Source organism: Leptopilina heterotoma, unplaced genomic scaffold (genome assembly GCF_015476425.1).
Source record: "Leptopilina heterotoma isolate Lh14 unplaced genomic scaffold, ASM1547642v1 Lhet_12, whole genome shotgun sequence".
Taxonomy (NCBI): domain Eukaryota; kingdom Metazoa; phylum Arthropoda; class Insecta; order Hymenoptera; family Figitidae; genus Leptopilina; species Leptopilina heterotoma.
Window position 1 is genome coordinate 649,228 of NW_025110837.1, and position 13,522 is coordinate 662,749.

A 13,522-nucleotide genomic window follows, 5' to 3' on the forward strand; every position below is an offset into this window, starting at 1 on the left:
TAGTTAAAAAACAATTAATGGGCGCGCGTAGCGCGCAGAAGTTGTACTAGTAATTAAAAAAGTTATTAACAATATAAAAAGTTACGGAGTTCGGCCGTAACAAATGCCCCCCTTTTATTAGGCTGGCGTCCCTTGTCAGCTGCTATGAATGCGTTATCGAAGATCCTCTTTTAAAATTTGTAGATATAACTCGTTTGAGTTTTACAAAAATCGTATCCTGGTTATCTTGCTTTACAAAAGTTTATGTTGGAAAGTAATTATGTTAATCTTTCTTAAAAACTAGCCTTACAAATTTTAATATTTTTTTATTTATAGAACATGTTCAAAATGAAATGCGATTCAACATGCCGTATGCCTAAGTTCTTTGATTAAAGTGTTCTTTACAATTTTTTTTTATCGTTGATAAAGGTATTTTTAGTTCAGTTATATAATTTTAAAAGAATATTGCCGAATTTGACTTAAAGCGCTGACAACGTCTTCCCCTAGTATCATATGAATTAACGTTACGATGTCTACCTAAGTTGTATTGTATGTGATAGTCATAATGAAAGAAATTTTTTTTTTAATTTTTGAAAAGAGAAGAAAAAAAATTGTGACGACAATTATGTTGTCATGCCCCCCTTTTATTAGGCTGACGTCCCTTGGCAGCCATTTCTAAATGCTTATGTTTTTTCTTTTCTTTCCAATTTTTCTAAATCTTTTCGCGTTGTAAAGATTTGTTATAAATAGAGGTAAATTATTGTTGTGAGCAGTGTTGCCATACCCGATGGCTATGATTGCGGAAGCGCAGGCGCAAAAATTCGGATTTCCATTTCAAAATGCGGAATGTTTAAAAAATTGTTTTAAAACACTATAGTATAGTTTATAAAATGAAAATAAAGTTGGAAACTTTATAAGTAATGTTTTTTTCAATTTTTTCAATTAGAATTTTGTATTATTTTCAATATATTAAGTAACATACAAATTTTTAGAATTTATTACATTTTGATTGTATATTAAGGAAAAATGCGACAAACAATCGGAACAAAAGTTAGTTCAATGTCACAATTTCGTATTTTAAAAGAAAGGGTCAAATTAAATTAAATTTTTTTTTTGGTAGAAGCATAAGGGACTTAATCTTCTATATTTTGAACAATTTAAAGTTATATTTGACTAAAAATTATAATTTTTTATCAATAATAAATTATTTAAGTAACATAACCTAAAATTTAACAAATGTTTGTTATTGACAGAAAATTGTAATTTTTATTCAAATACAATTTTCAATCGTTTTAAATGTTTAAAATTAAATTCTTGACCTTTCCACCAAAACGAATTTAATTTTAAATTTGTCTTTTTCCTTTAAATCACAAAATTATGACATTGGACTAACTTTTGTTTTGACTGTCTATCATATTCTTCTTTAAATGAATAAATCACATTTTTTAGTATTAATTTTTGCAGTATAAAAATTATAAATTTTCTCATAGAAGTTTTTTAAACCTATCATAGATTTGTCATATCTTTATAATATACACATAGAATGCTTCGTACTTCAATATTTCTATAGTAGTATCACATAATTTTATTTAAAAAAGCAGAACTATTGTCAAAATGCGGAATTTTTAGTGATCCGCAATTGTCAATGCGGATTCCGGATGAAGGTCTCGTTTTGCGGTGTAAAATGCGGAAATGCGGTGTATCTGGCAACACTGGTTGTGAGTTTTAGTTTAGTTTACAATAGAAGCAAAAACAAAACTGGTTTTCGATGGTTTACAAATTATTTTTGTATTTATTATGACGCTTTTTTAAGTATTTTAAGGTCTAGAGTGGTAAAAGACTGCTTTATTATATTTTTTTCTTAAACTTGTCTTTTTAACTATAATATAACCAATGTAGGCATTTGTTTATTTCAAGATATGTAATTTTTCTAAATTTTCATTTCACTTTTTATAAATTTTGAGTGACAACGTTTATTATTTTAAGTATTTTTTTATTGATCCTTATTTTTAAATGTATATTGTAAATTACAAAACCTATAGCTAATTTTAGTATACAATTTTTTATGGTGCTATTAATTTCAAACGAAGAATACATTAAATTTTTTTACTTTTAATGATTTGAAAAAACATAATTTCGTAGTATCAAAATTTGAATTTATCATAACAAATTGTTCTTGCTAGAAATTTATAATTATAAATTTTTTTTTTAACGAAGATTGATAAATTTACTTATTATTTCAATTTTTCTTAATGCTGTTATTAAATAATTTTGCATAGGTTGCAGAATATTTTTATTACACAATAATAAGATAAAAATTTTATTTTCGCAAAAAAATACTTTCATAGTTTGGAATATTGTAAATTTTCATAGTTTTCTTGAAAAAATTCGATTTAAAATATTTTATTTTGAATTGTAATAACATGTTTTTTTTATCTTTATATAATTAAATTATTTTAATATGTGGTTAACGAAAATAGATTTTTTTTTTTAAAATGTCTTTTTAACTATAAAATTTTTGTGAATGTTTTGTAGTTCTTTTAAAAGACGTGCAAAATTTAAGGAAAAAAAATGTTAAATTATATTAATTTATCTCTGTTTCCTTATTACATTTTTGTGCAGTATCAAATAGAAATTGGTAAACAATATTGAGAAATTATAGAAAAACGGAACATTCTGATTTTTTTAAATTTCATTACTAATAGTAATTCTGGTCAAATAGTTTTGATAAAGCAAAACTTTTCAAATTATTTATTATGCTTATCCGTCTTAAAATTTTATTTAGAGCATTTAAATATAGTGCTTTGTATTGAAAATTTTCATTCTTTAAAAAATTTTTTATAAGTTCATGTTAGAAATAGTGTAAATTGAATAAGTTTTTTTTTAGACGAAGAAAATGTAAAGCATAACATTTTGTTTCAAATTTTCTTTTACAAAAAATGCTGTTTATCATACTTTAATTTTTTAAAAAAAAAAGAAGAAATAAACTGCACTTTTAATCAAAAATGGCTGTTTAAAATATTTTTAAGAATTTGCCTTTCAATATTTATGTTTCCATTGATTCATGTTTTTTTTTAGAAAAAAAACATTAAAAATGGCTTTACGTTTTCTCAGATAAATTGTTCTTTTTTTTAATCTTTTCAAAGTGTATTTTTATTCACATTTATAATTTAAGGGTGTTAACTTTGTTAATTTATATTAGTGTTATTGGTGTTACAACAGTTTCATTTGTGCTCGAACTTTAAAGCATTCCATTTAATATTATTTAGTGCATCATGTCTTTTAAGGAGTTATAAGAAAAATAGTCGCAGATTGTAGAAGTAGTTAAAGCGTATTTTAATCTGAAATTCAATATAATTTGACAAGAGCATCAATGAAACGTAATTTTTAAGTATTTCAACGAATACTGTTATTTATTTTAAATCATTGCAGTACTTTTATTTTTGAAATACTATTTGTTTATTGATTTAGTTAATTTAGTTAATAATAATAAAATTATGTACAATTGCATTTTTTTTAAATAAAAATGTTGTAACTTTCTTGATTTCCTTTTTGAAATTTGTATTTCAAGTAAATATTTTTTAGTTTTACATTTTAATGTTTTCATTCATTACTATAATTTAAATTTATTATTACAGCATATCCCACTTTATTAAATTTGCTATTCCATCAGAAGCAATTACTAGACTAATAATTTTGTGTTAGTATTCGAGGCATTATTAAATGTATTTAAGAAAAACATTTTTTTTTACTAAATTAGTAAGCGATATTTTTTTTATCATTTTATGTCTTATTTTTCAATTTGATAATTGTATTCTATATTTTTAATTATTTACTTAAGTGTTGATTTAGTTATCATTTTACTTTATTTATCATTTAATTTTTATTGTTATAAATATTTTGACCTTTTTTTTACTCATTAAAGCATTACTATTTTTGAAGTACTTTACGTTTATCAATGTAGTTAGTTTGGAATTTTCTTAGTTTTATTTTTGTAATTTATTAAGCAGAAAAATTTTAGTTTGACATTTTAATGCGTCCCTTCATGAGGTTAATTTTTATTCATTATAGCAGCGTATCATATTTTTTAAATTTACTAAAAGCATATATTAAGCTTATATTTTTTTACATGTTAGTAATCTACTGTTTATAAAATGTGTTATAATAACTTGTTTTCCTTTTTTTTACTAAATTTAGTTAGCGATATTTTTTTAACATTGTATGTCCCTTTTTGGACTATTATTTTTTTATATTTTCTTAATCTTTTATTTGTATGTTTACTAGTTATTATTTTACTTTATCGATCTTATATGTTTTTTAAAAATTTTTTATGAGTATATTAGATATTTTACTCTAAATGAGAACATCAAATAAAGATATAGTGTAATGGAAAGAGAATGATAAACTCAATTAATTAATATTTATATTACATTTAAGTCTTTGAGACTTGTAAAGTTCGAGTAAATTAACTATTTTACCCGGAAATATTGTTGAAAATATTTTGTGCTTTCACTGTTATTATTTATGTCTCCTGCTTGATTTTACACACGTCTAACCTATTCCTAACCTCTCTGAGTAGACTTTTGTTACTACTATTTTAGGTATTTTATTTTGTAGTAGTTCATTCCCTTTGAATTTGTAGATAACTTCATTTTTCTCATTTGTCCCGAGTAAAAATGTATCCCAAAAATATTTTTGATGTGTTTCTGATAATCCGTTATGCAATGAGATAAAATATTTTACCATTTCTAAAATTTCTTGATTTAAACTTTTTCTAGATGATAGAATCTTATTTACGGCAAATTTTTCCACCTCAGCATAAGTATTTGTTAAAATGATAACGTCATCATTTGATACTTGATCGCCTAATTCTTCTTTTCTTCCTTCTTGATTTTTAACACTTAGTTGTTTTTGAGTTCTTGATTTGATTTTACCAGGAGGTTTTCCTTTTCTTAGTTTTTTCATAGGACTGTCCGGATTCATATGTTGTATTAAAGAATATGAATCATCCATGATTGCGACATTTTCATTGTTTACTTGCTTAATATCTAAAAATTCTTCATTTTTCTCAATAATTTTTTCTTTACCGTTTTGAGCTGATATTGTTTCCTTTAATTCATGGTTAATTTCAGTTCGTTTTGTATTGTTTTTTCGCTGTGAAGTTTCGTGATTATAACAACTATAATTCTTTAAGTCATTATCTTCTTCTAATTTGATTATATTTTTCCTTTTCTCCGAACTTGGCATTTGTAGGGATTCCTTTCTATTCTCTTTCTCTTCTTCGAGCATTTTGTAGTCCAAAATACAAGTTTGGTTTTCTTCTAACGATAAACTAATTTTTCTGTCTAAATCTCCATGTACGTCCATCTTTCTCTTGTTTGGTAGTTTTTCATCGATGCTGATATCTTCTTCGTCGTCGTCGAAAGTACTTATAATAGGATCCATATACACACATCCATATACATCCATATGTCCATACATACATATACCATATACTGTAACCATCCTGGTCGTCCTTGTATCTTTTGTATTCGTTTCTAAATCTGTGTTGTGAATTTCTGTATTCGACATTACGCTCGTCAAAATTTTGATCATAGTTATAAAGGTTTTCTCTTCCATAATCCCGCGAATGCATGTCCCTGTTTTGTCCATTTTTTCTAAAACTCTTGTCCCTATTCTGATTGTTAAATTTATTGTAGCCTCTATTTTTTCTTCTATGTTGTTGACCCCATTTTTGTCGCTGGTTCCTTGGTTGATACGTGTTGTAATGGTAAATGACATTGCAATTTGTTCTCGAAAAATCGTAGTTAGAGGGAGAGGAGTCGTCGAATAGAACATTTGGAGAAAAATTTTCTTTTAGATGATCTAATAAGTCTATCAAAATTTTAAATTGGATGCCAACAGTGCTAGATTTTGCGGTACCTTCTAATTTATCCAGTATAATTGTTATTATAAGGGCTTCACAAGTAATTGGCATTTGTGACGCTACAAATGTTATTTGATCTATGAATTCTTCAACTGGTATGTTGTATCCATCAAAAAATTTTAATTGTTTTTCGAATAGTGCTAAAGACAATGCAAGATTTAATCTTTGATTGACTATCCGAGAGTTTTCTCCACGGTTTACTTCCGACATTTTTTTTTAAACGTTAATCCTCTGTTTGCGTATTTCTGCTATTTCAGCAGGATTTATTTATTGTTCTTCCAACTGATGAAGGTTTATTTTTAATATGTTACTTTTCATTCTTCTATTTCGTAGACTGATTTCACTAAAGTCATGATCTGCAAAATTTTTTGTGCTATAAAATTTTAAATAAAACGCCTAAGTTTTCTTAATTTTCGAAGTTTAATAAAATACTAAATTTTCCTTCATTTTTCTATGCGTTTTAACTAGGATTTTTATTCAATTTGTAATTTTAGGTTTTTTTTAATTTCGTTAAAATTTTATTTGTTATTTGTGAAATATGAATTTTATTGAAAAAGAAACAATAAAAAAGTATATATTTATTTAAATTATACAGAAGTAAATGAGTTTTTTTTTAATTGTCTATATAAGCATTTCTTTCGATGTCTACTTCCTACTGACCTACACACCTGAAGTGTAACCTGACACAGTGTCGCGTAACCGAGTTCGTATACCTATCTAATTTAGCACATTGTCTCTCTATATTTTGTTTCCAATTATTCTTTTTATTTACTCATAAAAATAAATTTAATTAATTTCGCAAATAATTTTTGGCATTTCCTGAATTTTATCTTCATTGTTGCTCTTCAAGACGGAGGATTCTTTTCTGGGTTTCTTCGAACTTTGAACCTCGTTTTGCTTCTTGGGTTTTTATTCTTTATGTCAATTCTCGTTTATCAATTTTTTTTAGTTTATATTACTTATATTAAAACAATAATTTTTTTTAAATAATATTTACTCGCGATTTTATTTCTACTATACTCTTATATTTTCGATTTCTTTTTATTTTAAACATAAAAAATTGTATAATTTATTTTTTAGTAAAAGCTTTTATTTAACCGAATAAGGTAATTTTTATTTTAAATTGTTGTTTTACGCGATTGTATTTTTCGGTTTTTTAACCCCTTCACTTGCCCAAGTGGCTACACACTTCCGGCAAGGTTGTAAATTTCTCTATGTTTAACTATAACAGGATATATCCTTTTTGTTCCTCTTTTCTCCTCTTTTACTTTTACAATTTACTTTTGAATTTAAAATAAATGCTCCCTGTTTAGGCATAGGTAGTACGAAAATCAAACTCTACTAACAACAGTACGGGGTGACTGTGGTCCGTTGTGAGATGTATGATTAAATTTAATATTAATTAAAATTTTACATTTAATTAATATTGTATTGTTTCGTTTTTGAACAAAATTGCTGAATATTCACTGCTAACGAAACTTTCGTTTTCGCTTGAAGAAATAAATTCTAAGCGTCCGTGAAAGTCGAGCGTATAAATGGTACAATATGCTTTTTTAAAGAAATTAAAAATACATATAACTCACTTCAGTAACTTTGAGGATTTGGTTAAATAAAATAGGATTGATAGATGATGATTCTGGAGCATTTATTTATTTTTTTTATTTTAATTTTTCTATTAATTAATAAATCTCATGAGGAATAAAAAAAATTTCGGATATGAATTTCCCTTTAAATATTTCTTTATTATTCTTTTTTTTTAAAAAATGTACAAACTACACTCAGCATTATTAAATCTACTTGTTCTTTATTGTATTTCTTTCGAATCAACACTACTCTGCTAGGGTTTTTCTTTATTCCTAAACTATTAGTCTCTTCAATCTCTAATTTCCCATACATTTGTAACTGTGTTCTAACCTAACTGATTAATAAATTTTTTTTTAAGATAACTTTATTTAAACTTGTATTTTAGTACCCGTAACTAATGGGGAATTTTAATTTTTGTAATTTAAACAAAGATTTTTAGAAATTTTAATCCTCTCACTTGCCCAAGTGGCTACACACTTCCGGCAAGGTTAAGTCAAGGAATTGGGCGCGGTTTATTAAAGAAACCAGAGCTTGCCGTCGCAAGGGTAGTTACTGTTCCCTGTGTTCAACTTTAGTGAACATAAAAAAAAAAATCTCTTTTACCGCATTTTTTGAATTTGATATATTTTTCTCCTGTGAAGAAACAGATAGACAATTTTATATAAAATAGATAATCAATGCATATCAATATGTATATATCTAAATTTCTCATAAAATATATTAACCTTTTAGTATTAATGTGTATAGTGTAACCCAGTATGTAAAAATTTAACTTTATATATGTCTTTAAAAAAAAAAATTTTAATTGTTAATTAATTTTTTTTTACTTTTTCTATCTTCTCTTTCCTTCAAAGAATAAAGAGAAAGAATCCCACCGCTGCCACCAGTTTGTTAAAGTAGGATTTTAGAAATTTATTTAATTTGTAAATATTAATTTTTAAAAACTTCAACTAACGTGTCCTTCGGACGAAAATCGTATAGGTAGTGGATTCCCCCTCTACTTAGTTATTAATTCAACTAAGAGGTTGAGAACCCTACTCCTTGAATTTGGAGAAGATAGGATAGTTTTATAAGGTATTTTAAATTAAATAGAAACAATAGATTTTAGACAAACGTTAAGTATATTAAATCCCAAATATCCCTAATACATGAAATATCTACTTTCTGTCCTTCTGAATGAAAGAAAGTGTAGTGTGTTTAATAAGAGTAGTATGTGTGTGGTGTGTAACCAAATACAATACTCACAACTGGACAATTCTGCTTACTAGTCACTTCATTCCAATGTTAATCTTCTTGGTTTTTCTCAATATTTCTTACGTAAGCTTTTCCCGGAAATTCGGAAATACCAGATGTAGGATCACTAGATCAATATTTCACTAGGAGCTTTTTAGACGCGAACTTTTGAATTACACAATTTAAGGACGTGAAAACTAATTGAACAAAGTTGTTTCAAGATTTAAATATTCCTTTATTATGAATTTATTCTTTTTGCTGACTTTGATTTTTAATTAAATACTTATTTTTCTCTTCGATTAATTTTCTAATATTATTTCTTTCACTTTATTTTTTTTAATTGATTTTGTTTAAGCTTCTTTTTAGATAATTATTTTAACCACTTGTTTTCAATTTAAATATGATATATTTCTTTTACTCAACTTCAATCTTTAATTAATATGCGCGATTACTTTGATTATTCACTTTCTATCTAAACTTTTATTCCTTTACTTTTTTGAGAAAATTCCCTTCTTCAGGGATATGAACTTTATCTGATCTACACGATCTACTCGGCCAAATTGCCGGACTTGAACTTCAGGCTACAATGGCCTGGACTAAAACTGCGGGCCTAAACTGCCCGTGCTAACTGCCGGCTACAACGGCCTGGCTTAAACTGCCCAGATTTCCCAGTGTCAATCAATTTTATTGAAAGACGATTTAGTGGGGAAATCGTTTGTTAAGTTTATTGCACTTGACTGTTGTCAAGCCAATTCTGCAAGCTTGCAGATTTAGGCAGTGGCGTGATCCGAGTTCAGTGACTTGGATGCACCACTCCTTATATTGGGCAATTGACATATTTTAGTATTTCTTAACTATTTCTCAAAAGCAAAGTTAATAAACTCTTCAGAATAGAAAAAGAATAAATAAAGGAATTTTACAATTTATTTTAGATTTCTATCCTTGAATTGTGCATTATTATAAAATATTATTTTATTACTTTGGATGTTTGTTTTTGACAACTTGTTTCAAAGTACCAAAATAAAAGAATGTTCCTTTTGTGAGTTTACAAAGGGTTATTTGTGTAAATGTTTAAGATGTGTTAACAAAATCTCATGTTGCGTGTAATTGTTGTATGTAATTTTAGTTTTAAATATAATTAAAAAAGTTATTAACAATATAAAAACTTACGGAGTTCGGCCGTAACATTGCCTTTTATCTAATATAACCAACTTCTAATTTTGCCTTTTATGCAATATATTTCCAGCTTTTTATCAAATTTAAACAATTTCCAGCTTTGTTTCTGTCCAATTTAACCAATTTCCAGCTTTGTTTTTATCCAATATAACTAATTTTTAATTTTACTTTTTATCTAATTTAACCAATTTCCAGCTTTGTTTTTATCCAATATAACCAATTTCTAATTTTGCCTTTTATCCAATATAAACAACTTTTAATTTTGCCTTTTATTCAATATAACCCATTTTTAATATTGCTTTTTTTCCAATTTAACCAATTTCCAGCTTTGTTTTTATCTAATAGAACCAATTTCCAATTTTGCCTTTAATCTAATATAACCAACTTCTAATTTTGCCTTTTATCCAATATAACCAATTTCTAATTTCGCCTTTTATCCTATATAATCAATTTCTAATTTTGACTTTTATCCAATTTAACCAATTTCCAGCTTTTTTATCAAATTTAAACAATTTCCAGCTTTGTTTTTGTCCAATTTAACCAATTTCCAGCTTTGTTCTTATCCAATATAACCAATTTCCAATTTTTCTTTTTATCCAATTTAACCAATTCTTAGTTTAGTTTTTATCCAATAGAACCAATTTCCAGGTTTGTTTTTATTTAATAGAACCAATTTCTTATTTTGCCTTTTATCCAATTTAACCAATTTCCAGCTTTTTTATCCCACTTAAACAATTTCCAGCTTTGTTTCTATTAAATAAAAAAAATTTCCAGCTTTGTTTTTATCCAATATAACCAATTACCAATTTTGCCCTTTATCTAATTTAACCAAATTTCAGCTTTGTTTCTATCCAATATAAACAATTTTTCGTTTTATCTGATGCAACCAATTTGTAATTTTGCCTTTTATCAAATTTAACCAATTTTTAGCTTTGTTTTTATCCAATATAAATAATTTCCAATTTTTCCTTTTATTAAATTTAACCAATTTCCAGCGTTGTTTTTATCGAATATAAATAATTTCCAATTTTTCCTTTTATCCAATTTAACCAATTTCCAGCGTTGTTTTTATCCAATATAAACAATTTCCAATTGTTCTTTTATTCAATTTAACCAATTTCCAGATATGTTTGTATCCAATAGAACCAATTTCCAATTTTGCCTTCAATCCAATATAACTAATTTGTAATTTTGCCTTTTATGTAATATAACCAATTTTTAATTTTGCCTTTTATCCAATATAACCAATTTCTAATTTTTCCTTTTATCCAATTTAACCTATTCTTAGTTTTGTTTTTATCCAATATAATCGGGACGCATGATTATTCCCCAAATGTCATTTTTCCGAAATGTTAATTTACCAAACTGCACTTTTAGGAATAGTCATTTTTGCGAAAAGCCATTTTTGCGATATGTCATTTTTACGAATTGTCTTTTTTGCGAATCGACATTTTTACGAAATGTCACTTTTGCGAATCGCCATTTTTACGAATTGTCACTTTTTCGAAAAGTCATTTTTGCGAATTGTCATTTTTGCAAAAAATACAATAGTGAATCTATATATACCTACAAGTTTACTATTGTATTTTTCGCAAATATGACAATTCGCATAAATGTCTTTTCGGAAAAGTGACAATACGTAAAAATGGCGATTAGCAAAAGTGACAACTCGCATAAATGACATTTCTCAAAAATGAAATTTCGCAGAAATGACAAGTCGCAAATATGACATTTCGTAAAAATGTCGATTCGCAAAAGTGACAATTCGTAAAAATGGCAATTCGCAAAAATGACAATTCGGAAAAATGACTTTTCACAAAAATTACTATTCGCAAAAATGGCTTTTCGCAAAAATGACCATTCGTAAAAATGACATTTCGCAAAAATGACTTTTCGCAAAAATGACTATTCGCAAAAGTGCAGTTCGGAAAAATGACATTTCGGAAAAATGACATTTGGGAAATAATCATGCGTCACAATATAATCAATTTCTAATTTCGCCTTTTATCCTATATAATCAATTTCTAATTTTGACTTTAATCCAATTTAACCAATTTCCAGCTTTTTTATTAAATTTAAACAATTTCCAGGTTTGTTTTGGTCCAATTTAAACAATTTTCAGCTTTGTTTTTATCCAATATAACCAATTTCCAATTTTTCCTTATATCCAATTTAACCAATTTCCAGCTTTGTTTTTATCCAATATAACCAATTTCCAATTTTTCCTTTTATCCAATTTAACCAATTTCCAGCTTTGTTTTTATCCAATATAAATAATTTCCAATTTTTCCTTTTATCAAATTTAACCAATTTTTAGCTTTGTTTTTATCCAATATAAATAATTTTTTAATTTTTCCTTTTATCCAATTTAACCAATTTCCAATTTTTCCTTTTATCCAATTTAACCAATTTCCAGCGTTGTTTTTATCCAATATAAATAATTTCCAATTTTTCCTTTTATCCAATTTAACCAATTTCCAGCTTTGTTTTTATCCAATATAACCAATTACTAATTTTGACCTTTATCTAATTTCACCAATTTTCAGCTTTGTTTCTATCCAATATAACCAATTTTTCCTTTTATCTAATAGAACCAATTTCCAATTTTTAATTTTGCTTTTTATCCAATTTAACCAATTTCCATCTTTGTTTTCATCTAATAGAACCAATTTCCAATTTTGCCTTTTATGTAATATAACCAACTTCTAATTTTGCCTTTTATCCAATATAGCCAATTTCTAATTTGGCTTTTATCCAATATAACTAATTTCTAATTTCGCCTTTTATCCTATATAATCAATTTCTAATTTTGACTTTTATCCAATTTAACCAATTTCCAGCTATTTTATCAAATGTAAACAATTTCCAGCTTTGTTTTTGTCCAATTTAAACAATTTCCAGCTTTGTTTTTATCCAATATAATCAATTTCCAATTTTTGCTTTCATCCAATATAACCAATTTCCAGTTTTTCCTTTTACCCAATATAACCAATTTCTAATTTTGCTTTCTATCCAATTTAACCAATTTCCAGCTTTGTTTTTATCTAATAGAACCATTTTCCAGCTTTGTTTTTATCTAATATAATCAATTTTCAGTTTTTCCTTTTACCCAATATAACCAATTTCTAATTTTGCCTTTTATCCAATTTAACCAATTTCTAATTTTGTCTTTTATCTAATATAAGCAATTTCTAATTTTGACTTTTATCTAATATAACCAATTTTTAATTTTGCCTTGTATTCAATATAACCAATTTATAATTTTTCCTTTTATCCAATTTAACCAATTTCCAGCTTTGTTTTTATGCAATACTAGAAGAACTTCTGCGCGCTACGCGCGTCAATTTATTTTTACAAAACCACTTTAAATGAGCATTTTAAGTTTTTTAATATGTAAATCATTTAAAAATATCACACGAATCCCACAATACATTTAAATAATTTTCACATGCTTCAATATCTTGAAAATGTTTAAATAAAATATTTTGAATATCCAGTAGAACAAAGAATTCTAATATCCTACTGATATCGTAGGATATCTTAGATATCTCCTATATACATCTTGAGATTATTCATTAGTCTTTGGAAATTAAGATATCATTTAGCTGTAATAATGTTATTTAT